The sequence below is a fragment of the Hyperolius riggenbachi genome, chromosome 1 (assembly GCF_040937935.1).
Source record: "Hyperolius riggenbachi isolate aHypRig1 chromosome 1, aHypRig1.pri, whole genome shotgun sequence".
NCBI classification, from domain to species: domain Eukaryota; kingdom Metazoa; phylum Chordata; class Amphibia; order Anura; family Hyperoliidae; genus Hyperolius; species Hyperolius riggenbachi.
This window is the reverse complement of record NC_090646.1, coordinates 663,855,100-663,882,479: the sequence shown is the minus strand read 5'-3', so window position 1 is coordinate 663,882,479 and position 27,380 is coordinate 663,855,100. Positions and strand designations below refer to the sequence as shown.

General features: G+C 47.2%; 1 protein-coding gene across 4 annotated transcripts in view; it reads left to right on the top strand.

Annotated features, from left to right (window-relative positions):
- LOC137532296 (NACHT, LRR and PYD domains-containing protein 3-like) overlaps positions 1 to 27,380 on the top strand; it is a 784,203-nt gene that overhangs the window by 668,220 nt on the left and 88,603 nt on the right. Inside the window, exon 12 of one of the 4 annotated variants that reach the window (XR_011023906.1) lies at positions 9,018 to 9,227. The exons of the other annotated variants lie outside the window; for them this stretch is intronic. The gene's annotated coding sequence lies outside the window, so the exon portion shown is untranslated. The remainder of the gene's footprint in view (positions 1 to 9,017; positions 9,228 to 27,380) is intronic. 4 annotated transcript variants of the gene reach the window in all.

Genomic DNA, 27,380 nt, shown 5'->3' with positions numbered 1-27,380 from the left:
GTCGGGGAACTGCCAACCTCAGAGTCCGACACGACAAAACCAAAACCAGTACCGGGCAGAAAATCATCATGAGTAGAGGTCACAGGTACTGGTCTTTCAAAAGAAGACTCGGACTTAAGTTCAGAATGTTCTGTGACTGTAATATCATCATTGACTACACGAGTGAAGCGCCACAAGAGCTGCAATGGTAGTCAGCACAAGAGCAATGCCTACCGAAGTGGGCAAAACCTCAGACGGATCTGGGGGGCAGGAGGTATCTCCTAGAAGTTCTGCACCCTTTAGGAGGGACTTGGAAACCTCCAAAACATCAACTAAGACCTCAGAAATGTCATTTACCAAGTTTTCTATGAAGGATTCTGAACTATCCATGTTACAGGGCTCAACATTAAATACCTCCTGCAGGCAGGGCAGATGTCCCAGGAATGGTTCCACCATAAGCTGAGACTGAATTTCATCATCATGAGCGGGATGTACAGGAATATTTACTGGAACACACACTGACTCCCTAACTTCAATCGCACTGCACCCAGAATTCTGCGTAGCAGTCAAACTAGCTTGCAACTCCAAAACTGCAGAAAAACAGGTGAGAATAGTAGCAATACCTAGACGAGCCTCTAGGGTCACTGCAGGAGATTCTAAGCAAGGCCATATTGACTCATCCAGAGTACAGGGTGCAGAATCAGCACTTTCCTCAGAGCAAGAAAGGGACTCACAGATGTCAGTGCGAGTGGAAATCATGTTTTCATTCATGGTACAGGGCAGGCTCAGAGAAAGCTTCTCTGGACAAGGCAAAGAAGCTTCAGCATCAGATTCGCAAAACCGAAGCGCTGTCTCACTCTTAGATTCGGCTAACAATGTCGAATCCGAGGAGTCAGAACGCAAAACTTGCGAATCCAAGACCGCTTTAGGTTGTGAAACTTACGCTTCCACAGCGCAAACCTCCGCGATCTGCGGAGCAGACTGTAAGGCATTCAAGACAGAAACACTGGAGCAACTGTCATCAGGCAACGGGCCCCTACAGGTGTGAACAGGGTGAGACAGAGACTCATTTGCAGAAGAAATAGCGACATCAACAGGATAAACTTTATTAGACATATTAATTTTACTTTTGATGCTGCATAGTTTAGGACTTTTCCCCATAGCAGGATCATAGATGGAAGATCTTAAAGATCTGTTTTTAGATGACAAAGGATCCTGCATATCTTTGAGAGAAATTACACATTCATGTTGAACACACTTTGCAGGAACATCTGAGAAACAGGCATTAGATCGCATAGATTCAAACTGCACACAGTCAGGAGAGAATCTTTCAGGATTCGCACAGGAATCAACCACAAAGACACACCCATTCATCTCAGATCGCACAGTGTCTAAACTCACATGCTTTACCCTAGGAAGGCAGGAACAATCATCCGATAACGATGTCTCTTTATTGGAATCAATTGACTGGTGTGTGTGCAACTCATCCAAGATCGTCTGACACACATCACTGGATCCACAAAACATTTGTCACACTCATCCGAATCTATCAAAGTGTACACAGAATTTATACAAGTGTTTAGCGTCTCTGCGCTTTCTGCGATGTAGAAATCGCAAAACGCCTTCCAATCAATCTCAAAATCATCAATTAACGCTCCAATATCCCACAGAGCAAATGGGGGCTCAAACAACCCGGTATCTAAGTAGCACTCATAAGGGTTGGGGTCTGGAACATGCATAGACTTTCTTACTCCTTTAATATAGAAAACTAGCCGACCCGCAGCGTAGCATACGCTGCATAAGGGGGTAGAGGGCAGGAAGGGGGTATTGGGCACAGCGGCGGGGAAGGGGGCGGACCCCCCCTCAACTGGGTCCTCCATGTGTGCTCCAGCTTAAGCTCAGCAGGAACCCCCCCCCCTCACCTGGGTCCCCCATGTTCACTCTCCCTCCAGCTTAAGCTCAGCAGGAACCCCCCCTCCCTCACCTGGGTCCCCCATGTGTGCTCCCCTTCCAGCTTAAGCTCAGTAGGACCCCCCCTCACCTGGTTCCCCCTTGTGCACTCCCCCTCCAGCGTAAGCTCAGCAGGACCCCCCTCCCTCCCCTGGGTCCCCTATGTGTGATCCCCCTCCAGCTTAAGCTCAGCAGGAACCCCCCCCCCTCACCTGGTTCCCCCACGAGCGCTCCCTCTCCAGCTTAAGCTCAGCAGGACCCCCCTCCCTCAACTGGGTCCCCCATGTGCACTCCCCCTCCAGCTTAAGCTCAGCAGGAACCCCCCCTCCCTCACCTGTCCCCCATGTGCACTCCCCCTCCAGCTTAAGCTCAGCAGGAACCCCCCCTCCCTCACCTGGGTCCCCCATGTGCACTCCCCCTCCTGCTTAAGCTCAGCAGGAACCCCCCCTCCCTCACCTGGGTCCCCCATGTGCGCTCCCCTCTTGCTTAAGCTCAGCAGGAACCCCCCCCCCCTCCCTCACCTGGGTCCCCCATGTGTGCTCTCCCTCCAGCTTAAGCTCGGCAGGAACCCCCCCTCCCTCACCTGGGTCCCCCATGTGTGCTCCCCCTCCAGCTTAAGCTCAGCAGGAACCCCCCCTCCCTCACCTGGGTCCCCCATGTGTGCTCCCCCTCCAGCTTAAGCTCAGCAGGAATCCCCCCTCCCTCACCTGGGTCCCCCATGTGCGTTCCCCCTCCTGCTTAAGCACAGTAGCAGCCGCCACTATTAGCAAGAGGCAGCGGGCAGGGATGCCTCACCTCTTCCGTGTTCCAGCGTGCGTTCCACTGTTGTCACTTCCTGCAATGCCGCCCACTGTATTGGTGTAATTTGCCTTTTTAAAACAGAAGGAAATCTGCAATAATTCAGCTATAAGTGAACATTTGTGGTTACCCACAATGCACTGCTACTAAATATGCCAATTATTCCTTTTCACCCTTAATAACCCAAGCAAACATCCAGAACCACTGATGTATAGCAAGCCTATAGTTTTAAGTTTTACACAGCCATGTCAAACCCACATGTGACAGCCTGTTTCAGACTTTTGGTCCTCATCAGTACATGGCAGGGATTTGTATGGCTGTACGAGATAGGGCTTGGACCAGTACAACAGAGTAACCAAGCAGCTCAGGGTGACCCAAACCACTCGGCATGTATAGGGCATAAAAGGGACCAAAAAGCCCTCCTACTAAAAAAAAAGCAAAGCTTGGTGTAATTTTCCTTCTTAAAACAGAAGCAAATCTGCAATAATTCAGCTATAAGTGAACATTTGTGGTTACCCACAATGCACTGCTACTGAATATGCAAATTATTCCTTTTCACCCCTGGTAAGTCAAGCAAGCCTATGGGCCTGATTCACAACGCGGTGCAAACTGTTTAGCACGTGAAGTGCCGTTCGCGGACTGTTGCGCGCGTAAAGTGCCGCGATTTGCACGCACAATTTGCCGCGAATCGCAGCACTTTGCGCTCGCAAAAGTCCGAGATCGCACGAATTGCACGCGCAAAAGACCGCGATCGCACAAATCCCGGGACTTTGCGCGCACAAGAGTCCACGAAAGGCACTTCACGTGCTAACTGTTTAGCACACCCATGCTAAACAGTTTACACTGCTTTGTGAATCAGGCCCTATAGCTTTAAACTTTACACAGTCATATCAAACCCACATGTAACAGCCTATTTCAGACTTTTGGTCCTCATCAGTACATAGCAAGAATTGCTATGGCTGTATGAGCTAGGGCTTGGACCAGTACAACAGAGTAACCAAGCAGCTCAGGGTGACCCAAACTACTAAGAATGTATAGGGGGATAAAAGAGACCAAAAAGCCCTCCTACTAAAAAAAGCAAAGCTTGGTGTAATTCTCCTTCTTAAAACAGAAGCAAATCTGCAATAATTCAGCTATAAGTGAACATTTGTGGTTACCCACAATGCACTGCTACTGAATATGCAAATTATCCCTCTTTGCCCTTAGTTTGATATGACACTACTTCTTCTTCTTGCTTGGACCAGCCCCTTCTTCTTGCTTGGACCAGCCCTGGGGGCAGGGCGCTACTTCTTCTTCTTGTTTGAAGGTTGAGGCACTTACTCTATTATATATATAGACTAGCCAACCCGCGTCGTAGCATACGCCGCATCTATCTATCTAATAGAGTACGTGCCTCAACCTTGAAGCAAGAAGAAGTAGGCTTTCCATGAGAAAATGTATGTGTGCTCAAACACCAAGTTTAACCCTAGCAAGTCTGGCTTTGCAAATCCGACCTAATTGGCTATTCATGAGGCAATGCTCATGCAAATTTGCTTTTGCTTTCGCATGCCAAACTATGCAGGGTCAAAAAACCAATACTGCAAAGTGCTCTCTCGCTGCCTGGGAACCACAGCGGCACCCCGGAGTGGGAGGCTGGGTGGCGCAGCCGCACCCCCCCCACAAGCGTGGCCAGCGCTGGGGAGAGCCGTCCGCACCCACCTCCTAATATTAAAAACAGCCACTTACCTTAACGTCCATTGGGTTCTGCTACATGCGCATTAATTTTCTCATGGAAAGCATTTTGTGCAGTTCGTATCCTTTGGAGGCAGGTGGTGGATGGCTTGCTCCGGTGGTGTGAACCCTGGAGTGAGTGCGCCTGTCCCCCCCCCCCCCCCCCCCTCTGGAGTGCTGTATGTGAGCCAGCCCTGAGCTCTAAAGCTCGGGGTGACCCATGCTTCTCTCCTTTCTCATGTGGTGCCCCCAAATTAATGCGCATGTAGCAGAACGCAATGAACGTTAAGGTAAGTGCCTGTTTTTAATATTGGGAGGTGGGTGCAGACGGCTCTCCCCGGCGCTGGCCACACTTGGGGAGGGTCATCCACGCCACCCAGCTTCCCCCTCCGGGGTGCCGCTGTGGTTTCCAGGCAGTGAGAGAGCCTGGGACCCTGTGGTCCCTACAGTTGTATAAAAAGGGGGCATTGGGAATCCTCCCCGTGGCACTCCTGGAGGCCTGCAGCACACCAAAAACTGCTAGCAGATCCGCAAAATGCTAGCAGATTTTGAAACGCTTTTTCTTATTTTTCTGTAGCATTTCACCTAGCATTTTGCGGTTTTGTAAAGCGTTTTTGGTGTAGTAGATTTCATATATTGTTACAGTAAAGCTGTTACTAAACAGCTTCTGTAAAAAAAACGCCTGCAAAACCGCTCTGAACTGCCGTTTTTCAGAGCGGTTTGCGTTTTTCCTATACTTTACATTGGAGGCAGAAACGCCTCCGCAATCCAAAAAATGCCTCACCTCGGGAGTATGTGTTTCAGCAAAACGCCTCCCGCTCTGGTGTGCACCAGCCCATTGAGATACATTACCCAAGCGTATCCGCAGCCGCAAGTGGATCGCAAAACGCTGCCGAACCGCTCTGGTGTGCACTAAGCCGGATAGTGCTAATGTAGCATGTAGCAGGGTGACTGCTTTGTGGTATTGGTTTGTGCATGCATTTGCATGAGCATTGCCTCATGAATAGCCAATTAGGCCAGATTTGCAATGTCAGACTTGCTAGGGTAAGGCCTCTTTTCCATGGACTGTGAATAGGCAGTGAAATGGCTCTCAAACTCTCACAACTGCTCGCTGCTGCCTGGTAACTGCTCGCTGCTGCCTGGTAACTGCTCGCTGCTGCCTGGTAACTGCTCGCTGCTGCCTGGTAACTGCTCGCTGCTGCCTGGTAACTGCTCGCTGCTGCCTGGTAACTGCTCGCTGCTGCCTGGTAACTGCTCGCTGCTGCCTGGTAACTGCTTGCTGATGCCTGGTAACTGCTTGTTGCTGCCGGTAACTGCTTGTTGCTGCCTGGTAACTGCTTGTTGCTGCCTGGTAACTGCTTGTTGCTGCCTGGTAACTGCTTGTTGCTGCCTGGTAACTGCTTGTTGCTGCCTGGTAACTGCTTGTTGCTGCCTGGTATCTGCTCACTGCTGACTGATAACTGCTTGCTGCTGCCTGGTATCTGCTCACTGCTGCCTGGTAACTGCTTGCTGAGCACACAGCTCAACAGTCCGTGGAAAAGAGGCCTTAAACTTGGTGTTTGATCACGCATAAATTTTCTCATGCAAAGTACTTCTTCTTCTTGTTTGAAGGTTGAGGCACTTAGTCTATTATATATATAGATAATTTTGCCTATTAAAGGATCCACAAATGCTTCAGATTGGGGCAAAAAATCCTGACACTGAGCAACATCATTGTCAACATCAATAGGAAACGTTTTATTCAGATGTTTGTGTTTTTTAGATTTTTTCTTTTTAGCAACTTTGGATGGCTGCTGTTTAAACGCAAGAGAGGAATCAAAGCATTCCTCTTGCATCGGCTTAAAACCTGAAGTGGCAACAGAAACATTGAACTGATTGTCATACTGCATGGTTTTGTATGGAAGGGATAGATCAGCTGACTTATTAACAGCTACAGACTCAAACAGAGCACGTGGTAAGCAAGGCAGCTTAAACCAGTGAGAGAAGATACATGTAAGAAATTGATACAGATTATTATTCCAAGGATTGTCTTTTAATACATTATAAGCTCAGGAGAACAGATCCCCTTGCAAGAGCACATAGGCTAACTGGAGAGCTGACGTGGACGGATCAGTAATCTGAAAGGTAGGATTCAGGCAAAATCTCACACATTCAGAGAGGAATTCCGTCTTGGTCTCTGAATTTAGCCTTTTAAAGCTCTTAAAGACATAGGACCCATACTCGACAAAAGTGTACAAATCAGAAATTCCCTCTACACTGGGAATTTCGGTTTGGCTGGTCATTCTGTAACGATTGCGGAATAATCTCTGCGATCAGTGCACAAGGCGTGCGCTGACACGGCAGAAATCCTCCACAAGCGTATGAAGGGGGGAACCCAGCTTTGGTGCAAGCACCAGTAGAGGGAAATTCTCACTGGCAGGTGGAGCTGTGGAGCGCAGAGGAGCAAGGTCTCCGCGCTACCACAGAAGCCAGATGAGAAGTGTCCGATTTGCAACCGGGTAGGGCAAGATAGCCCTTAAAGAGAAGGAGCACAGATATAGGATGAATGTGTATCCACCAATCTAGTCGCGACCCAGCGACGGTGAACACACATTAGCAGAAACCAAAGCAAGAACGCAATAGTAGAGAATGGCGATTGCCAAGAGACACCAGACAGAAAAAGGACAGGGCACGAGAGGAGCAAAGGCACAGCAAACAATGAGAAAACAACGAAAACAACAAACGCTAACTAAACGCGAACACCGCACTCATTCGCAACAGCGAACGCGTTTACAGCGCGATCTCCGCACGTTAAGTGCGACAGAGACAAGCACGCCTAACTAACCACTGACAGACAAACACGAAACAGAGGACGCGAGCGCTTGCTTAACGGTTACCTCACCGAGCCTACAGCAAGCGTTCGTATCAGATAAGACAGACAAACGAAAAACAGGAATACGAGAGGAAAGATCCACTGCTCTTTCTGTCAGAGCGAGTGCGATCCGAGCTCAGAAACAAGAAAGCAGATCAGAAGGATCCACAGCCGCTACGGGCTAGTGCGATCCAAGCACGACAGACAGATGAGATAGCAGGGAGAAACCGTTGCTCCAGCTATACTCCAAGAACAAAGATCAGAAGGATCCACAGCCGCTACCGCTAGAGGCTAGTGCGATCCAAACACGACAGGCAGATGAGGTAGCCGGTAGCAACCGCTGCTCCAGCTACACTCCAAGAACAAAGATCAGAAGGATCCACAGCCGCTACCGCTAGAGGCTAGTGCGATCCAAACAAGACAGACAGATTAACAGAAGGGGCTACCAGTAGCGACCGCTGCTCTGGTTAGCAACCCAGACAGACAGAACGATTTCCTGACAACCACCGTTGGTGACAGGACAATTGCAACAGAAAGGCAATACAGACAAAACAGATAGCAAGCTAACTGCACTAGGGAAGCTGCCTAGTGCAGTCCCAAGAATTACTCTGAGATAACTTTAACAAGAAATAGCATGGCTGACACTCAAGGAGTGTTTCAACAAACCCTGAAAGGATGACCAGCAAAGGACTCTGGGAAACATAGCTTTTTATACTGCCAGCCTACAAAGGAGACAGCTAGATGATTTGCATAACCAATGTATGCAAATTCCTCAGCAGCAGAGCAGATCTGAAACTTGCAAAGCAAAGCCAGGTCTCTTATCCAGAGACCTGCATCCTTCAGACATAAGGAATGGTCAAACAGCTGTCTGCCTGTGCAGCCAGCTGAGCGGATCCTTACAGGATGGTTTCGATCCATCGACCTTTGGGTTATGGGCTCAGCATGCTTCCGCTGCGCCACTCTGCTGCCATACAGTTATAGGAAAAAGTGAGTGAGACCGCTTAGCCGTACGTGAAAATGGGCATTCCTTTGCCTACTTCTTTCTGGCCTTTGTCATCATGAAAGGATCATAGAAAGACCAAAATTACTTACGGTAATTACTTTTCCAGTAGTCAGGAGGACAGCACCCCTGAATGAGACTTGTCTCCCTCCCTCACCGTGGACAGGAAGCTCAAACAATAAGAATTTGCATAACAAATAGGCAGCAGTATATCAGGCAGGCAGGTCAGACCTTATCTCAGTTAATACAAAAGAAGACACGGACACCAAGGATATAAATCTTTATCTTTCACCCCAAAACAGGGTGGGTTGTAGGGGTGCTGTCCTCCTGACTACTGGAAAAGGCATTACCGTAAGTAATTTTGGTCTTTCCCAGGACGTCACTCGGACAGCACCCCTGAATAAGACGATATACAATATATAGTTTACCTAGGGAGGGACCACTGCCTGCAAGACCTTTCTCCCAAAGGACAGATCCGAGCTTGCCGCCACGTTAAGTCTATAATTCTTCACAAATGTGGTGTGGCTGGACCATGTTGCAGCCCTGCAAAGCTGCTCAATTGTGGCACCTGCTCTCTCTGCCCATGAAGTAGAGACTCCTCTAGTTGAATGAGCTCTGATGGTTGAAGACAACTGTTTACCTTGAACTTGATAAGCCTCTGCAATGACCTGCTTGATCCATCTGGCCAATGTACTTTTTGAAGCTCTCTCTCTCCTATATCTCTTCCAGGAAAATAGAACAAAGATTGCCTATGACTTTCTCCAAGGTCTAGTTCTCTCTATATAATGGAGCAGACACCTTCTAACATCCAGGCATTGAAGATGTTTCTCTTTATCATTAACTGGATTCTCACAGAATGAAGGAATATATATCTCCTTAGATCGATGGAACATAGAGACTACCTTAGGAAGGAAAGCTATATCCAGACGTAATGTACAGGTCCTGCTCAAAAAATTTGCATATTGTGATAAAGTTCATTATTTTCTGTAATGTACTGATAAACATTAGACTTTCATATATTTTAGATTCATTACACACAACTGAAGTAGTTCAAGCCTTTTATTGTTTTAATATTGATGATTTTGGCATACAGCTCATGAAAACCCAAAATTCCATCTAAAAAATTTAGCATATCATGAAAAGGTTCTCGAAACGAGCTATTAACCTAATCATCTGAATCAACTAATTAACTCTAAACACCTGCAAAAGATTCCTGAGGCTTTTAAAAACTCCCAGCCTGGTTCATTACTCAAAACCGCAATCATGGGTAAGACTGCCGACCTGACTGCTGACTAGTGACGGGCCGAACCTCCGATTTTAGGTTCGCGAACCGGGTTCGCGAACTTCCGCGGAAGGTTCGGGTTCCGCGAACCGCAATAGACTTCAATGGGGAGGCAAACTTTGAAAAATAGAAAAAATTATGCTGGCCACAAAAGTGATGGAAAAGATGTTTCAAGGGGTCTAACACCTGAAGGGGGGCATGGCGGAGTGGGATACATGCCAAAAGTCCCGGGAAAAAATCTGGATGTGTTGCAAAGCAGCGTTTTAAGGGCAGAAATCACATTGAATGCTAAATTGCAGGCCTAACGTGCTTTAAAACATCTTGCATGTGTATACATCAATCAGGGAGTGTAATTAGAGTACTGCTTCACACTGACACACCAAACTCACTGTGTAACGCAAGCGCAAATAGCTGTTTGTTGTGTGTTGTGATGGCCGTGCTGGACTACTGCGCAACATGGCGAGATTGCTCTTCCTCACTCAGTGATGTCAGGTAATGTGTGACTTCCTTCTCAACTTTCCATGGCATTGTTAAAAAGCTTACATTTTGTTTTTAAATTACATTTTCTACTTGCTGTGTACTTGTTCAGTACCGCTACAATGAGAATCCTATGGAGGCGGGCAAGTCTGACATTGTGACTAGACCCCGGGTAATGGCCGGGGAATGAGGGATGGAATCCGGTGTGGAGCCTGAGCAACGGCTACCACTACACATCCAAGGAGGGCAGCAGGCAGGCATGCACGCCCGCCCCGAGGTAGTGACCAAAAATAACAATACAGGAGGAGGACTTTCGAGGCCCTGCTGTGTATTTGAAATGAATGTACTTTAAATCCTTTAACGAGAACCAGTTATGGCGGGCAAAGATGACACCACATTCCTTTCACGAGAATCATATGGAGGCGGGCAAGTCTGCCATTTGTGACCCCGGGTAATGGCCGGGGAATGAGGGATGGAATCTGGTGTGGAGCCTGAGCAACAGCTACCACTACACATCCAAGGAGGGCAGCAGGCAGGCATGCACGCCCGCCCCGAGGTAGTGACCAAAAATAACAATACAGGAGGAGGACTTTCGAGGCCCTGCTGTGTATTTGAAATGAATGTACTTTAAATCCTTTAACGAGAACCAGTTATGGCGGGCAAAGATGACACCACATTCCTTTCACGAGAATCATATGGAGGCGGGCAAGTCTGCCATTTGTGACCCCGGGTAATGGCCAGGGAATGAGGGATGGAATCCGGTGTGGAGCCTGAGCAACGGCTACCACTACACATCCAAGGAGGGCAGCAGGCAGGCATGCACGCCCGCCCCGAGGTAGTGACCAAAAATAACAATACAGGAGGAGGACTTTCGAGGCCCTGCTGTGTATTTGAAATGAATGTACTTTAAATCCTTTAACGAGAACCAGTTATGGCAGGCAAAGATGACACCACATTCCTTTCACGAGAATCATATGGAGGCGGGCAAGTCTGCCATTTGTGACCCCGGGTAATGGCCGGGGAATGAGGGATGGAATCCGGTGTGGAGCCTGAGCAACGGCTACCACTACACATCCAAGGAGGGCAGCAGGCAGGCATGCACGCCCGCCCCGAGGTAGTGACCAAAAATAACAATACAGGAGGAGGACTTTCGAGGCCCTGCTGTGTATTTGAAATGAATGTACTTTAAATCCTTTAACGAGAACCAGTTATGGCGGGCAAAGATGACACCACATTCCTTTCACGAGAATCATATGGAGGCGGGCAAGTCTGCCATTTGTGACCCCGGGTAATGGCCGGGGAATGAGGGATGGAATCCGGTGTGGAGCCTGAGCAATGGCTACCACTACACATCCAAGGAGGGCAGCGGGCAGGCATGCACGCCCGCCCCGAGGTAGTGACCAAAAATAACAATACAGGAGGAGGACTTTCGAGGCCCTGCTGTGTATTTGAAATGAATGTACTTTAAATCCTTTAACGAGAACCAGTTATGGCGGGCAAAGATGACACCACATTCCTTTCACGAGAATCATATGGAGGCGGGCAAGTCTGCCATTTGTGACCCCGGGTAATGGCCAGGGAATGAGGGATGGAATCCGGTGTGGAGCCTGAGCAATGGCTACCACTGCACATCCAAGGAGGGCAGCAGGCAGGCATGCAATACAGCACTTTGAGGCCCTAATTGTAATGAATCAACTTTAAATCCTTTAACGGGAATCCGTTATGGAGGGCAAGTCTGCCATTGTCACCGCGGGGAATGAAGGTTGTATTGCGGCCCGAAGTGGGAGCCTGCTGAGACCCATGCTGTAGCTGCCCTGACCGTGCTTTGCAGACCAGGCATTTGTGGTCAGATGGACCCTTGACCCAGTGGAAGACAAACCAAGTGGAAAGCATTTGCCAAGAATGTTTTACGGAGGGCAAGTTTTTTTTGGCATTTTTTAAAATTGTTTGAAAATGTAGATGGTTGTATTTTTAAATTGATTGAAACTTTAGATGGTTGTATTTTTAAATTGTCTGAAAGTGTAGATGGTTGTATTGCGTTCTGAATTTGGAGCCTGATCAACGGCTACCACCAGTCCACCACACATCCAGGCAAGGAGGGCAGCAGGCAGGCAGGCATGCATGCCCGCCCCGAGGTAGTGACCAAAAATAACAATACAGGACTCAGGAGGACCTTTTGAGGCCCTAATTGTAATCAATCAACTTTAAATCCTTTAACGGGAATCCGTTATGGAGGGCAAGTCTGATGGTGCCTTCACTGCGATTCACCAGGTTGAGATGGCAAGTCTGCCATTGTCACCGCGGGGAATGAAGGTTGGATTCCGGCCCGAAGTGGGAGCCTGCTGAGACCCATGCTGTAGCTTCCCTGACCGTGGTTTGCAGACCAGGCATTTGTGGTCAGATGGACCCTTGACCCAGCGGAAGACAAACCAAGTCGAAAGCATTTGCCAAGAATGTTTTACGGAGGGCAAGGTTTTTTTTTGGCATTTTTTTAAATTGTTTGAAAATGTAGATGGTTGTATTTTTAAATTGTTTGAAACTTTAGATGGTTGTATTTTTAAATTGTTTGAAAGTGTAGATGGTTGTATTTTTCAATTGTTTAAAACTGTATCCATTCAAGTGCAAGTTATGCACTGACTGCCAGGTATAATGTGCAGTCAGTCACAGATGCAGTGAAAGGTATGCAGTGACTGCAAACAGCCGTTTGTGTAGTGACGGCCGTGCTGGACTGGTGCGCACCATGACGAGAGTGCAGGTGATGGTGGCTTTTTTTGGTGGCTTTTCAGCCCATATGCTCGCCCGGCTGATGTAGCTGAATGACAGAACAGTGACTTTCCAGCTGATCAAATTTGGTCTGACCACAATGAAACAACGACCTTATTATCTTTGGTGTGCCACCCCCACCCGAGACACTCATATAGCCGGCAGTCATTGCTTCATTGTGATACGCAAGTCCCTTCACCGCGGCAAGGTAATGATCATGAAGGGGGATGGGCACATCTACATGCTTTTTTTTTTGTTGCAGCCGCCTGCAGTTCAGCCAGAAAAATTAGGCAGGCATGTGCATGCCCAAGAAAAATTAGTATAGCGGCCGCTGCTAGCAGCGGCCTTAAAAATTCTGGAATCTGCCTAGAGTCCTGGACCCTGGTGGTGGTGGTGGCGGAGAAGGCAGTCAAGCGGCATGCAGGCATAGATGCTGTGTGTGGGGACTGACTTAGTCTTCGGTCGTGCAATAGCCCTCAGGGATCCATGCCTCGTTCATTTTGATAAAGGTCAGGTACTGAACACTGTCATGACTTAGGCGACTTCTCTTCTCAGTGACAATGCCTCCAGCTGCACTGAAGGTCCTTTCTGACAGGACGCTTGCGGCAGGGCAAGAGAGAAGTTGGATGGCGAATTGGGACAGCTCTGGCCACAGGTCAAGCATGCGCAACCAGTAGAGCAAGGGTTCATCGCCGCTGCTCGCAGTCGCAGTGTGTACATCCACACTTAAGGCCAGGTAGTCGGCTACCTGCCGGTCCAGGCGTTGTTGGAGGGTGGATCCCGAAAGGGCTACTGCGAGGCGTTGGACTAAAGAATGTCCGCATGTCCGACATCACCCCGAGATCGCTGGAGCGTCCTGTCCTTGCCTGCGTGGACTGGTGAGGAGGAGGATTACTGCCAGTGGTACCTTTATTGCGTTGTACTGTCACATCACCCTTAAACGCATTGTAAAGCATAGTTGCCAGCTTATTCTGCATGTGCTGCATCCTTTCTGCCTTCAGGTGAGTTGGTAACATGTCTGTCACTTTGTGCCTATACCGAGGGTCTAGTAGCATGGCCACCCAGTACAGCTCATTCCCCTTGAGTTTTTTTATACGGGGGTCCCTCAACAGGCTGGACAGCATGAAAGACGCCATCTGCGCAAAGTTGGATCCAGACGTACTATCCATATCCTCTTGCTCTTCCTCAGTGACGTAGGGTAAGTCCTCCTCCTCCCCCCAGCCTCGAACAATACCATGGGAACGTCGAGCAGCACAAGCCTCCTGCGACGTGATGAAGTGGGTTCACTGAACACAACAGGTAGGTAAATGCAGTGATGAGGTGGGTTTACTGAACACAACAGGTAGGTACAGTTGTGTTCAAAATTATTCAACCCCCACTGAAATTGCGTGTTTTGGCCAGTTTGACATTGATTTTTATTATTTCAGTCATCTTGTTTACAATTAAATCAAAGAGGCACTTGTAAGTCAGACAAATATAACATACATAATATAATTTCATTATAAATAACTACAAATGTCTTTTCTGTGCTCACATCATTATCAGTTTTATTCAACCCCCAAGTGACATTCATTCTTAGTACTTAGTACAACATTCTTTTCCAGTTATAACAGCTTTTAACCACTTGAGGACCACAGTCTTTTCGCCCCTTAAAGAGGAACTCCAGTGAAAATAATGTAGTAAAAAAAGTGCTTCATTTTTTACCATAATTATGTATAAATGATTTAGTCAGTGTTTGCTCATTGTAAAATCTTTCCTCTCCCAGATTCACATTCTGACATTTATTACATGGTGACATTGTTACTGTGGGCAGGTTATTTAGCTGTTTCTAGCTGCTCTGTCTGTTACAGACAGCTAATAACAGCTATTTCCTGTCTCTGAACATTGTTACATTGTGGCAGTTTGCCAGCAGTACCGCGGTATTCAGAGCCTCTTGTGGGAGGGGTTTCAGCACAAAATCAGTCACACAGCGCCCCCTGATGGTCTGTTTGTGAAAATCATTGTCTTTCTCATGTAAAATGGGGTATCAGCTACTGATTGGGAAAAAGTTCAATACTTGGTTGGAGTTTCTCTTTAAGGACCAGAGCCTTTTTCTCCATTCAGACCACTGCAGCTTTCACGGTTTATTGCTCGGTCATACAACCTACCACCTAAATGAATTTTACCTCCTTTTCTTGTCACTAATACAGCTTTCTTTTGGTGCTATTTGATTGCTGCTGCGAGTTTTACTTTTTATTATATTCATTAAAAAAGACATGAATTTTGTAAAAAAAAAATGACTTTTTTAACTTTCTGTGCTGACATTTTTCAAATAAAGTAAAATTTCCTATACATTTGAGCGCGAAAGTTATTCTGCTACATGTCTTTGATTAAAAAAACCATTCAGTGTATATTTATTGGATTGGGTAAAAGTTATAGCGTTTACAAACTATGGTGCCAAAAGTGAATTTTCCCATTTTAAAGCATCTCTGACTTTTCTGAGCACCTGTCAGGTTTCATGAGGTGCTAAAATTCCAGGATAGTATAAATACCCCCCAAATGACCCCATTTTGGAAAGAAGACATCCCAAAGTATTCACAAAGAGGCATGGTGAGTTCATAGAAGATTTTATTTTTTGTCACAAGTTAGCGGAAAATGACACTTTGTGAAAAAAAAAAATTCGATTTCTGCTAACTTGTAACAAAAAAAAAATGAAATCTGCCACGGACTCACCATAGCCCTCTCTGAATACCTTGAAGTGTCTACTTTCCAAAATGGGGTCATTTGTGGGGTGTATTTACTGTCCTGGCATTTTGGGGGGTGCTAAATTGTAAGCTCCCTGTAAAGCCTAAAGGTGCTCATTGGACGTTGGGCCCCTTAGCGCACCTAGGCTGCAAAAAGGGGTCACACATGTGGTATTGCCGTACTCAGGAGAAGTAGTATAATGTGTTTTGGGGTGTATTTTTACACATACCATGCTGGGTGGGAGAAATATCTCTGTAAATGACAATCTTTTGATTTTTTTTACACACAATTGTCCATTTACAGAGAGATTTCTCCCACCCAGCATGGGTATGTGTAAAAATACACCCCAAAACACATTATACTACTTCTCCTGAGTACGGCGATACCACATGTGTGGCACTTTTTTGCACCCTAACTGCGCTAAGGGGCCCAAAGTCCAATGAGTACCTTTAGGATTTCAAGGGTCATTTTGAGACATTTGTTTTCAAGACTACTCCTCACGGTTTAGGGCCCCTAAAATGCCAGGACAGTATAGAAACCCCACAAATGACCCCATTTTAGAAAGAAGACACCCAAAGGTATTCCGTTAGGAGTACAGTGAGTTCATAGAAGATTTTATTTTTTGCCACAAGTTAGCGGAATTTAATTTTTATTGGTTTTTTTTCACATAGTGTCATTTTCCGCTAACTTGTGACAAACAATAAAAACTTCTATGAACTCACTGTACTCCTAACGGAATACCTTTTGGGTGTCTTCTTTCTAAAATGGGGTCATTTGTGGGGTTCCTATACTGCCCTGGCATTTTAGGGGCCCTAAACCGTGAGGAGTAGTCTTGAAAACAAATGTCTCAAAATGACCCTTGAAATTCTAAAGGTACTCATTGGACTTTGGGCCCCTTAGCGCAGTTAGGGTGCAAAAAGGTGCCACACATGGGGTATCGCCGCACTCGGGAGAAGTAGTTTAATGTGTTTTGGGGTGTATTTTTACACATACCCATGCTGGGTGGGAGATATCTCTCTGCAAATGACAATTTTTTGTTTTTTTTACACACAATTGTCCATTTACAGAGATATTTCTCCCACCCAGCATGGGTATGTATAAAAATACACCCCAAAACACATTATACTACTTCTCCTGAGTTTGGCGATACCACATGTGTGGCACTTTTTTGCACCCTAACTGCGCTAAGGGGCCCAAAGTCCAATGAGTACCTTTAGGATTTCACAGGTCATTTTGAGAAATTTTGTTTCAAGACTACTCCTCACGGTTTAGGGCCCCTAAAATGCCAGGACAGTATAGGAACCCCACAAATGACCCCATTTTAGAAAGAAGACACCTCAAGGTATTCCGTTAGTAGTATGGGGAGTTCATAGAAGATTTTATTTTTTGTCACAAGTTAGCGGAAAATGACAATTTGTGAAAAAAACCAATAAAAATCAATTTCCGCTAACTTGTGACAAAAAATAAAATCTTCTATGAACTCACCGTACTACGAACGGAATACCTTGGGGTGTCTTCTTTCTAAAATGGGGTCATTTGTGGGGTTCCTATACTGTCCTGGCATTTTAGGGGCCCTAAACCGTGAGGAGTAGTCTTGAAACGAAATTTCTCAAAAATGAACATCAAACAATCAATCAATCAATGTGGATGAAAAAATATCTGCCAAAAAAATGTGAAAAAAAAAAAGAGGGGAAGGCGTCTGCCAGGACATAGGAGCTGCCGCCCCAAAAATCCAAACCCACCAGCTCGTATGCCCTGGCAAACCCGATTTATCCATTCACATCGATCGATGTGGATAAACAAATCATTGCCAGAGTTCTTTTTTTGATACAAAGTGCTTGCCAAAGCGTATGAACCCCAACACCACTCCTCGGCCCATATGCCTCGGCAAACGTATCTTTTTGACCGCGGAGGAGAAATCTCGTCCTGCAGCGCTGCATGCACCGATTTTGTGTAACCTGACAGACGCGCAATGTTCTGTCAGGATGCACCATCAGTGCTGCAGCTGGTTAGTCGTTCGCTCGGTCCACCTGGAAGGTTAATGGATGGAAAAAGAGAAAAAAAAATACAAAAAAAAAACAAAAAACAAGCAAGCAGCAAAGCAATTACTTCATTAACATTAATAAACTTTGAACTTTTTTAATCAAAACCTTAACATTGCGAACCAAACATTAACTTTTTTGCTTACCTGTTTTTTGGTTTTTTTTAACTTACCTCCCAAGGACAAACCTCTCCTCCCCCATGGGACAAAGTGCGAAGTGTAAATCGCACAGAGTTGTGGCAAAGTACATTACGCAATTTGTCCCAAGTGAAAGGAGAGGTTTCTGGCAGCCCTGTGTATTAGGGTCTCTGGAAACCCGATGTTTGGTTTCACACTGCATATTGACGTATCCGGTGGGTCGAGCCCGCCGCACCGTATCGTCCAAAACAGACCTTCAGGCAATACCACAAGAGTAGCATTCGGCCTAGTAATGAACTGCGTCGCCATAGACTAACATGACTTCCGGCCGATCGATATTGCCACAGAAGCCACGCAGTAACGTAGGCATGCACTAGCGTTAAGTCAAGCACTTCCGGCGTAGGGGGGGACCGCAAAGTGTGACTTTCACTAGGCATTTTGCCCTAACGCATCGCAGCAGTGTGAAATAGCACTGAGAGACCCTTGTGTGCCTACCGCTGTGATTGGAGTTCCCTACTCTCTAATAGTGTACCTGCTCGTGGTACCTCTCAAAACACTCCCCTAGGCATAGGCCAGGCTGGTCAGGACAGGTGGGACAATAAACAGTGGTGTCACACCTTATTCCAGCCCTGCTGCAGACACGACAACGTTTTCTTCGGATTCGGTGACCTGGGGTACTCGGAATAGGATAGGCGTAATGTCTTCCATGCAGCCGGCTAGTTGCATCTTGGGGTTGGGCCACGGCACCTCCTGGATACAGGAGTTTCATCACGTTCTGTTTATGAAATTGAATAAACGATCCAGTTCTCCCAGCCTTACTGTAGAGAACAAAGCTGTTGTAAATTGCCAATTGAATGAGGTAAAAAGACACTTTTTTTATACCAGCGTCTTGTTTTTCGGGCAACTAAATAGGGCGCTAACCTCTGGTCATTGAAGTCCACCCCTCCCATGTTAGTATTATACTCGTGGACGACAAGGGGTTTTTCAATGACCTCAGTTCGCCGTTGAATTTCAACTGTCGTGTCTGCGTGAATGGTGGACAGGAAGTAAACCTCCCTCTTGTCCTTCCATTTCACCGCGAGCAGGTCGTCAGCACACAAGGCGGCCCTCTGCCCCTGTTCAAGTCTAGTGGTAATGAGCCGTTGGGGGAAGCCCCGGCGACTAGGCCGCACGGTGCCACAGCTTCGGATTTTTTCTATTTTTAAGTGCTGAAAGAGGGCCACACTTGTGTAATAATTGTCCACAAAAAGATGGTACCCCTTCTGGAACAAGGGTGACACCAAGTCCCACACAACCTTTCCACTGCTCCCCAGGTAGTCAGGGCATCCGACCGGCTCCAATTTTGAGTCTTTTCCCTCATAGACCCTAAAATAAGATGTATAGCCTGTGGCCCTTTCACAGAGCTTATACAGTTTCACCCCATACCGGGCGCGCTTGTTTGGGATGTACTGTTTGATGCGAAGGCGCCCGGTAAAACGTATGAGGGACTCGTCTACGCAGATGTCCTGGTCAGGGGTATAAGCATCTGCAAATCTGGATGACAGGTGGTCTGTAAGGGGTCGAATTTTGTGGAGCCGGTCAAAAGCAGGGTGGTCACTTCGATGACAGGTTTCGTTGCTACTGAAGTGCAGGATGCGCAGGATGTTCTCTAATCGTGTCCTGGACATGGCAGAACAGTACAGGGGAACATGATATGCTGGGTCCGTAGACCGATAAGACCGCAACACATTCTGCTTTACTAGTCCCGTGTGAAGGAGAAGGCGCAAAAAAATTTTAATTTCGGAAACTTGGACTGGTTTCCACCGAAAAGGCTGGGCAAGGAACTTTTCCGGATTGGCGGTTATATATTGTGTGGCCTTACGGTTGGTCTCTGCCACAATTAAGTCTAAGAGATCCTGGGTGAAGAACAGATAGAAAAAGTCTAGGGCCGAGCCTAGATTATCTGTCTCCACCTGGACTCCAGACTGGGCGGTGAAAGGGGGAAGTACGGGTGCGGCGGAATCAGGGGATTGCCAATTTGGGTTTGCCAGCACCTCTGGTAAACTAGGGGTAGTACGGGCCCGTCTTCTTGGTGGCTGCGACTGGGATCTTACTGCACGTGCCACCGAACCAGTTTCAACTTCCATGCTGGTGCTCGCCACTTCACCAGGGTCTACGGAAGTACTGGTTCTAGATCCAGGAGATGTTGTGCTGCTGGTGCCTGCCCCACCATGAAATCTCAGACCAGCACGAACACCACTCTGCTGCCCTTGAGGCCGATCCTGCGCCACCTGCTGTCCAACAACATGGGGTGTGGTACGCCTGGCTCTAGCCGGGACCTCAACCTCGTCATCACTATCGGTCAGTGAGCCACTGCTCAATTCAGGTTCAAGCTCTGACCCGGAAGATTCGTCGAATGAGGCGTCCCAATCGTCCTCATCCGACTGGGCCATGTACCTGAGAACCTCATCATCGGAATACCCCTTTCTTGCCATGGTGGACTGCTAAATTTAGGGGGTATTCCTCTGAGACTACCCAGAAAAAAAGAGCACCTACCTAGCAAAAGGGAGTATTTGAGAGGTAGAAAGCTGTGGTCACTGAGTTTTGATAAAAAAAAAAAAAAAAAAAAACTGATGTTTACAGTGCACAGCTAGTGTACAGTGGTTTTTGCAGTGATCAGAAGAAAAAAAAATCTGTCACTGCGGTGGGGTGGGCTGAACGCAAGTGCAGGCGAACGATCAGGCCTGATCGGGCAAACACTGCGTTTTTTTGTGGATCCTAGTGACCCTAATAGATCTGACTGCGATCAGTAATGAGCACTTACAGATACTATATAGTACCAATGTTGATTAGAGACAGTGATGACACTAATTAGTGACTGTGGTGCAGTGGGCTGAGCACTAACTGACACTTACAAAGGGGCCTAGCTAACTGGCCTAAATGCTAACACTAGTGATACTAAAAAAGTGACAGTTTTCACTGATCACTGTTTTTAGATCACTAGGATAGTGACAGGGGGGTGGTGGCGAGTGGGGAATCAGAGGCAATCAGAAACAATCACAGGACAATCAAAGGCAATCACAGGGCACTCAATTCACGGGACAATCAAAGCCAATCATGGGACAATCAAAGCCAATCACAGGCCAATCAAAGCCAATCACAGGGCAATCAAACCAATCACGGCACAATCAAAGCCAATCACAGGCCAATCAAAGCCAATCACAGGGCAATCACAGGGCAATCAAACCAATCACGGGACAATCAAAGCCGATCACGGGCCAATCAAAGCCAATCACAGGGCAATCACAGGTCACAGTGCAATCAAAGCCAATCACGGGACAATCAGAGCCAATTACGGGACAATCAAAGCCAATTGCGGGACAATCAAAGCCAATCACGGGACAATGAAATACAATTACAACACAATCAAATAGAATGTCAGCACAATCAAATTGAATGTCAGCACAATGAAATTGAATGTCAGCACAATCAAATACAATTACAGCACAATCAAATACAATGCACTTGGAAGGTGATTGGGGGGGGGGGGGTCTGAGGGCGATCTGAGGGTGTGGGGGGTTGATTAGGTGCCCGCACGGGGCAGACTGGGTCCTGATCTGGTGGGTGGCAGACACAGGGGGTGACGATAGGAGATCAGTGAGGGATTACAGGGGAGAATAGATGTAAATAATGCACTGGGGAGGTTATCAGGAGGGGGGTCTGAGGGCAATATGAGGGTCTGGGTGGGTGATCAGGTACCCCCAAGGGACAGTTTAGGGTCTGCGCTGATGGGGGGTGGTGACAAGGGGTGATAGACAGGTGATAGATGGGTGATAGACAGGTGATCAGTGGGTAAGGCAGCTATACAGCTGTATACAGTATACAGGGGGGGGGTCTGGGGGGGATCTGAGGGTAGGGGGGTGATCAGGGGACCCTAGGGGGCAGTTAGGGACCTAACCTATTGGATAGCGTTGCTAGATAGTGACAGGGAGTGATTGATGGGTTTTTAGGTGGGTGGTGGGGTGCAGATACTGGTGTGCTGGGGTGGTCAGGGGGGGTTCTGAGGGCTGGGGTGGGCGATCGGGGGGTCTGTGTGGGGCAAAGTGCGCTGGTATACTTCTCTGATAGGACTGCCTGTCCTCTCTGATGGTTGCACAACAAGTGACCATCAGCGGAGGAGGCAGCCAGTATAATACACTTTGTTACAATCACAAAGTGTATTATACTCCTCTGTTTGGCCCGATCGCCGCATTTGAAACCCGCCGGCGCTGCTAATTGGCCGGCGGGTTTCCCGAGCAGGGTGGGCAGAGCCTATTGCCAGCGGCGATCGCGTCATTAATGACGCGATCGCCGCACAGCCACCTCTGATGCCGCCCCCGCCGATGGGCGTATTGCGGTCATTTAGGCCCGGACTTTGCCGCCTCCCATCGGCTGGGGGCGGTCCTGAAGTAGTTAAACGTGAAACATAGCTTGACACAAGTGTCTTGCAGCGATCTACGGGTATCTTAGCCCATTCTTCATGGGCAAAAGCCTCCAGTTCAGTCACATTCTTAGGCTTGCAACTGCTTTCTTTAAGTCCCACCAGAGGTTCTCAATCGGATTTAAGTCTGGTGACTGCGATGGCCACTTCAAAATGTTCCAGCCTTTAATCTGCAACCATGCTCTGGTGGACTTGGAGGTATGCTTGGGATCATTGTCCTGTTGAAAGGTCCAACGTCTCCCAATCCTCAGGTTTGGGAGGACTGCATCACATTTTCATCCAATATCTCCTGGTACTGAAGAGAATTCATGGTATCTTGCACATGCTGAAGCTTCCGTGTACCTGCAGAAGCAAAACAGCCCCAAAGCATGATTGACCCCTCCGCCATGCTTCACAGTAGGCAAGGTGTTCTTTTCTTCATAGGCCTTGTTCTTCCTCCTCCAAACATTGCATTGATCCATGGGCCCAAACAGTTCTAATTTTGTTTCATCAGTCCACTGAATACTACCAGAAAAGTTTTGGGATAGCGTTCTGTGGACTGATGAAAACAAATTAGAACTGTTTGGGCCCATGGATCAACGCTATGTTTGGAGGAAGAAGAACAAGGCCTATGAAGAAAAGAACACCTTGCCTACTGTGAAGCATGGCGGGGTGCCAATCATGCTTTGGGGCTTTTTTGCTTCTACAGGTACAGTGAAGCTTCAGAGTGTGCAAAGTACCATGAATTCTCTTCAGTACCAGGAGATATTGGATGAAAATGTGATGCAGTCCGTCACAAACCTGAGGCTTGGGAGACGTTGGACCTTTCAACAGGACAATGATCCCAAGCATACCTCCAAGTCCACTAGAGCATGGTTGCAGATTAAAGGCTGGAACATTTTGGAGTGGCCATCACAGTCACCAGACTTAAATCCGATTGAGAACCTCTGGTGGGACTTAAAGAAAGCAGTTGCAGCGCGCAAGCCTAAGAATGTGACTGAAGTGGAGGCTTTTGCCCATGAAAAATGGGATAAGATACCCGTAGATCACTGCAAGACACTTGTGTCAAGCTATGCTTCACGTTTAAAAGCTGTTATAACTGGAAAAGGATGTTGTACTAAGTACTAAGAATGAATGTCACTTGGGGGTTGAATAAAACTGATAATGATGTGAGCACAGAAAAGACATGTGTGGTTATTTCATTATAAATGTTATATTTGTCTGACTTACAAGTGCCTCTTTGATTTAATTGTAAACAACATGACTGAAATGATCAAAATCGATGTCAAACTGGCCGAAACACTCAATTTCAGTGGGGGCTGAATAATTTTGAACACAACTGTATATGCAGTGATGAGGTGGGTTCACTGAACACAAAAGGTAGGTATGTGCAGTACTGGGTATTACAATGTTCACACAGGTAGTCACTGAATGTGCTGGGCCTGGCAGTGGCACACACACAGTATGAATTATCAAGGCTGTCTATAATGCAACACAAGTGTCAGTGGGACTCACAGAAAAAAATAATCATAAGAACAAGATTAGCTCTCAAAAGAGCTGTTGTGGGGTGCTATTTTAGCAATTAGAATCAGCCAGGAGAAAGCTAACAAGCCTACAAGAGCCTAACTAATCTTTCCCTATGAGAGTCTGCCAGCAACTGTCCCTTCTCTCACTACTGCAGGCACATGAGTGAGTGTAATGGCCAGCGCTCCCTGCCTTATATAAGGGGGTAAGTGGCTCCAGGGGTGAGTGTAGCCTGATTGGCTACAATGTGCCTGCTGACTGTGATTTAGAGGGTCAAAGTTGACCCTAATGGAGCATTATGGGGGCGAACCGAACTTCCAGGAAAGTTTGCGGTTATCCGCGATCGCGAACCCCCGAAGTTTGCCGGGAACCGTTCGCCGACGAACCATTCGGGCCATCTCTACCAGTGACCATTTGGGCAAAGTTTGAGAACCCTGCCATTAATATACACTTTTAAGGGCTGCAGTTTATATTTTCCCAGTGAAATTTCTTTTGGCTCTCTTTAGTGAATTTGAACCCCGTCACTTAATAACTGACTGTAGCAGGTTTAAAGGGAAGGTTCACGGTGGGGGGAAAAAAATAAAAATGCACATCCACTTACCTGGGGCTTCCTCCAGCCTGTGGCAGGCAGGACATGCCCTCGCCGCCGCTCCACAGGCTCCCGGTCGCCTCCAGTGGCGCACCCGACCTGGCCAGGCCCGGCTGCCAGGTCGGGCTCTTCTGCGATCCAAAGTGCGCCTCACGCGGGTACGCTGACGTCATCGGACGTCCTCCAGGTTGTACTGCGCAGGCGCAGAACTACTGAGCCTGCGCAGTACAGCCTGGAGGACGTCCGATGATGTCAGCGCGCCCGCGTGATGCGCACTTTGGAGTGCAGAAGAGCCCGACCTGGCAGCCGGGCCTGGCCAGGTTGGGTGCGCCATCGGAGGCGACCGGGAGCCTGCGGAGCGGCGGCGAGGGCACGTCCTGCCTGCCACGGGCTGGAGGAAGCCCCAGGTAAGTGGATGTGCATTTTTATTTTTTTGCCCCCAACTGTGAACCTTCCCTTTAAGGCCTCTGCTATTCACCGTGTAAGAATAGCAGCAGTTTTAATATTCCCCTTGAAAAGCAATAGGTGAATTTTGATATGCTGTTGTAGGCTCCACCCACTTTGCTGAATATTAATCCCAGTCACCAAGTGACCAACTGTGTCAAGTTTGAGAACCCTGCCATTAACAGCGTACGGCTGCAGTTTATATTTTCCCATGTAAAAAGTTGTTTTGGGCTCTGCCTACCATTTCTAACCTTGACATACAGTCACTCAATGACCAAGTTTATGAGCTTTGGGGTCTTTGGCATCAATAAGTTGCATTTTCCCATTGAAATTAAACAGATCTGATTGGCTGTTTGTGGCCCACCCCCTTTTCAGAATTTAAACCCCAGTCTCCCAGTGACTGACTGTACCAGATTTGAGGTCTCTGCCAAAGAAAGAAAGAATGGCAGCAATGTAAATTTGCCCCTTGAAAGTCAATAGATGAACAGTGGTGGGCTCACGAGTCCCTAAGCACTCGAATACATGATTTAGATGTGGCTTAATTGCCTCAGCTGTGCGACTGGGAGAGAGGGGGTTAGTTACCCATAAGTCCATTGTCTTTCCTGCGTTCCAAACGTCTTGCACGCGTCCTATTGGACAGGTTGCAAAACTCACTACCGCGCACTTCCTTCTTCCGGCTTGAAGGAAGAGGTGCGCGGTAGTGAGTCTTGCAATGCGTCTAATAGGATGCGTGCAAGACAGTTGGCTGTTTGTGGTTCCACCCCCTTTAGTGAATTTGGACTCCAGTCACCCAATGGCTGACTGTATCAGGTTTGAGGTCTCTGCCATTAAGAGTGTAAGAATGGCAGCAATGTAAATATTTCCCTTGAAAATTAATAGGTGAATTTTGATTGGCTGTTTTAGGCTCCACCCACATTTCTGAATATTAATACCAGTCACCCAGTGACCAACTGTGTCAAGTTGCAGGACCCTGCCATTAACAGTGTAAGAATGTCTGCAGTTTATATTTTCCCATGTAAACAATTTAGTTGGCTCCACCCACTTTTTCTAACCTTGGCATACAGTCACTCAATGACCAAGTTCATGAGCTTTGGGGTCGTTGGTATCAATAATTTGTATATTCCACTTGAAATTAAACAATTCTGATTGGCTGTTTCTTGCTTTGCCCCCTTTCTGATTTTGAAGCCCAGACACCCATTGACCAACTGTACCAGGTTTGAGGCCAGGGGGGTAACTAGAAATCACTGGGCCCCCCTGCGAAAATTTGGATGGGGTCCCCCCCAATAGGTGCCAAATAATTGTAATGGGGCAGCATTTAACTATAAAATAATTGTAATGGGGCAGCGTTTCACCTTAAAATAATCCTAATGCAGCAATGTTTCACCAGAAATTAATCGTAAAGTGGGCAGCATTTCACCAGAAATTAATTGTAAAGTGGGCAGCATTTCACCTTAAAATAATTGTAAAATGGGCAGAATTTCACCATAAAATAATCCTAAAGTGGGCAGCATTCACTAGAAAATCGTAATGTGGGCAGCATTCACCAGAAAATCGCATTGTGGGCAGCAGTCACCAGAAAATCGCAATGTGGGCAGCAGTCACCAGTAAATTGCAATGTGGGCAGCATTCACCAGAAAATTGCAATGTGGGCAGCAGGCACCAGTAAATCGCAATGTGGACAGCATTCACCAGAAAATTGTAATGTGGGCAGCATTCACCAGAAAATCGTAATGTGGGCAGCAGTGACCAGTAAATAATCATAAAGTGGGCAGCAGTCACCAGAAAATCGCAATGTGGGCAGCATTCACCAGAAAATCGCAATGTGGGCAGCAGTGACCAGAAAATAATCGCGATGGGGGCAGCAGTGACCAGAAAATTGCAATGTGGGGAGCAGTCACCAGTAAATCGCAATGTGGGCAGCATTCACCAGAAAATTGCAATGTGGGCAGCATTCACCAGAAAATCGCAATGTGGGCAGCAGTCACAAGAAAATCGCAATGTGGGCAGCATTCACCAGAAAATCACAATGTGGGCAGCAGTGACCAGAAAATAATTGCAATGTGGGCAGCAGTCACCAGAAAATCGCAATGTGGCAGCATTTCACCAGAAATTAATCGTAAAGTGGGCAACATTTCAGCATAAAATAATTGCAAAGTGGGCAGCATTTCACCATAAAGTAATCGTAAAGTGGGCAGCAGTCACCAGAAAATAGTAATGTGGGCAGAATTTCACCATAAAGTAATCGTAAAGTGGGCAGCAGTCACCAGAAAATCGTAATGTGGGCAGCATTCGCCAGAAAATCGCAATGTGGGCAGCATTCACCAGAAAATCGCAATGTGGGCAGCATTCACCAGAAAATCTCAATGTGGGCAGCATTCACCAGAAAATCGTATTGTGGGCAGCAGTCACTAGAAAATCGCAATGTGGGCAGAATTCACCAGAAAATTGCAATGTGGGCAGCAGTGACCAGAAAATAATCGTAAAGTGGGCAGCAGTCACCAGAAAATCACAATGTGGGCAGCATTCACCAGAAAATCGTAATGTGGGCAGCAGTAAGCAGAAAATAATTGTAAAGTGGGCAGCAGTCACCAGAAAATCGCAATGTGGGCAGCATTCACCAGAAAATCGCAATGTGGGCAGCAGTCACCAGAAAATCATAATGTGGGCAGCAG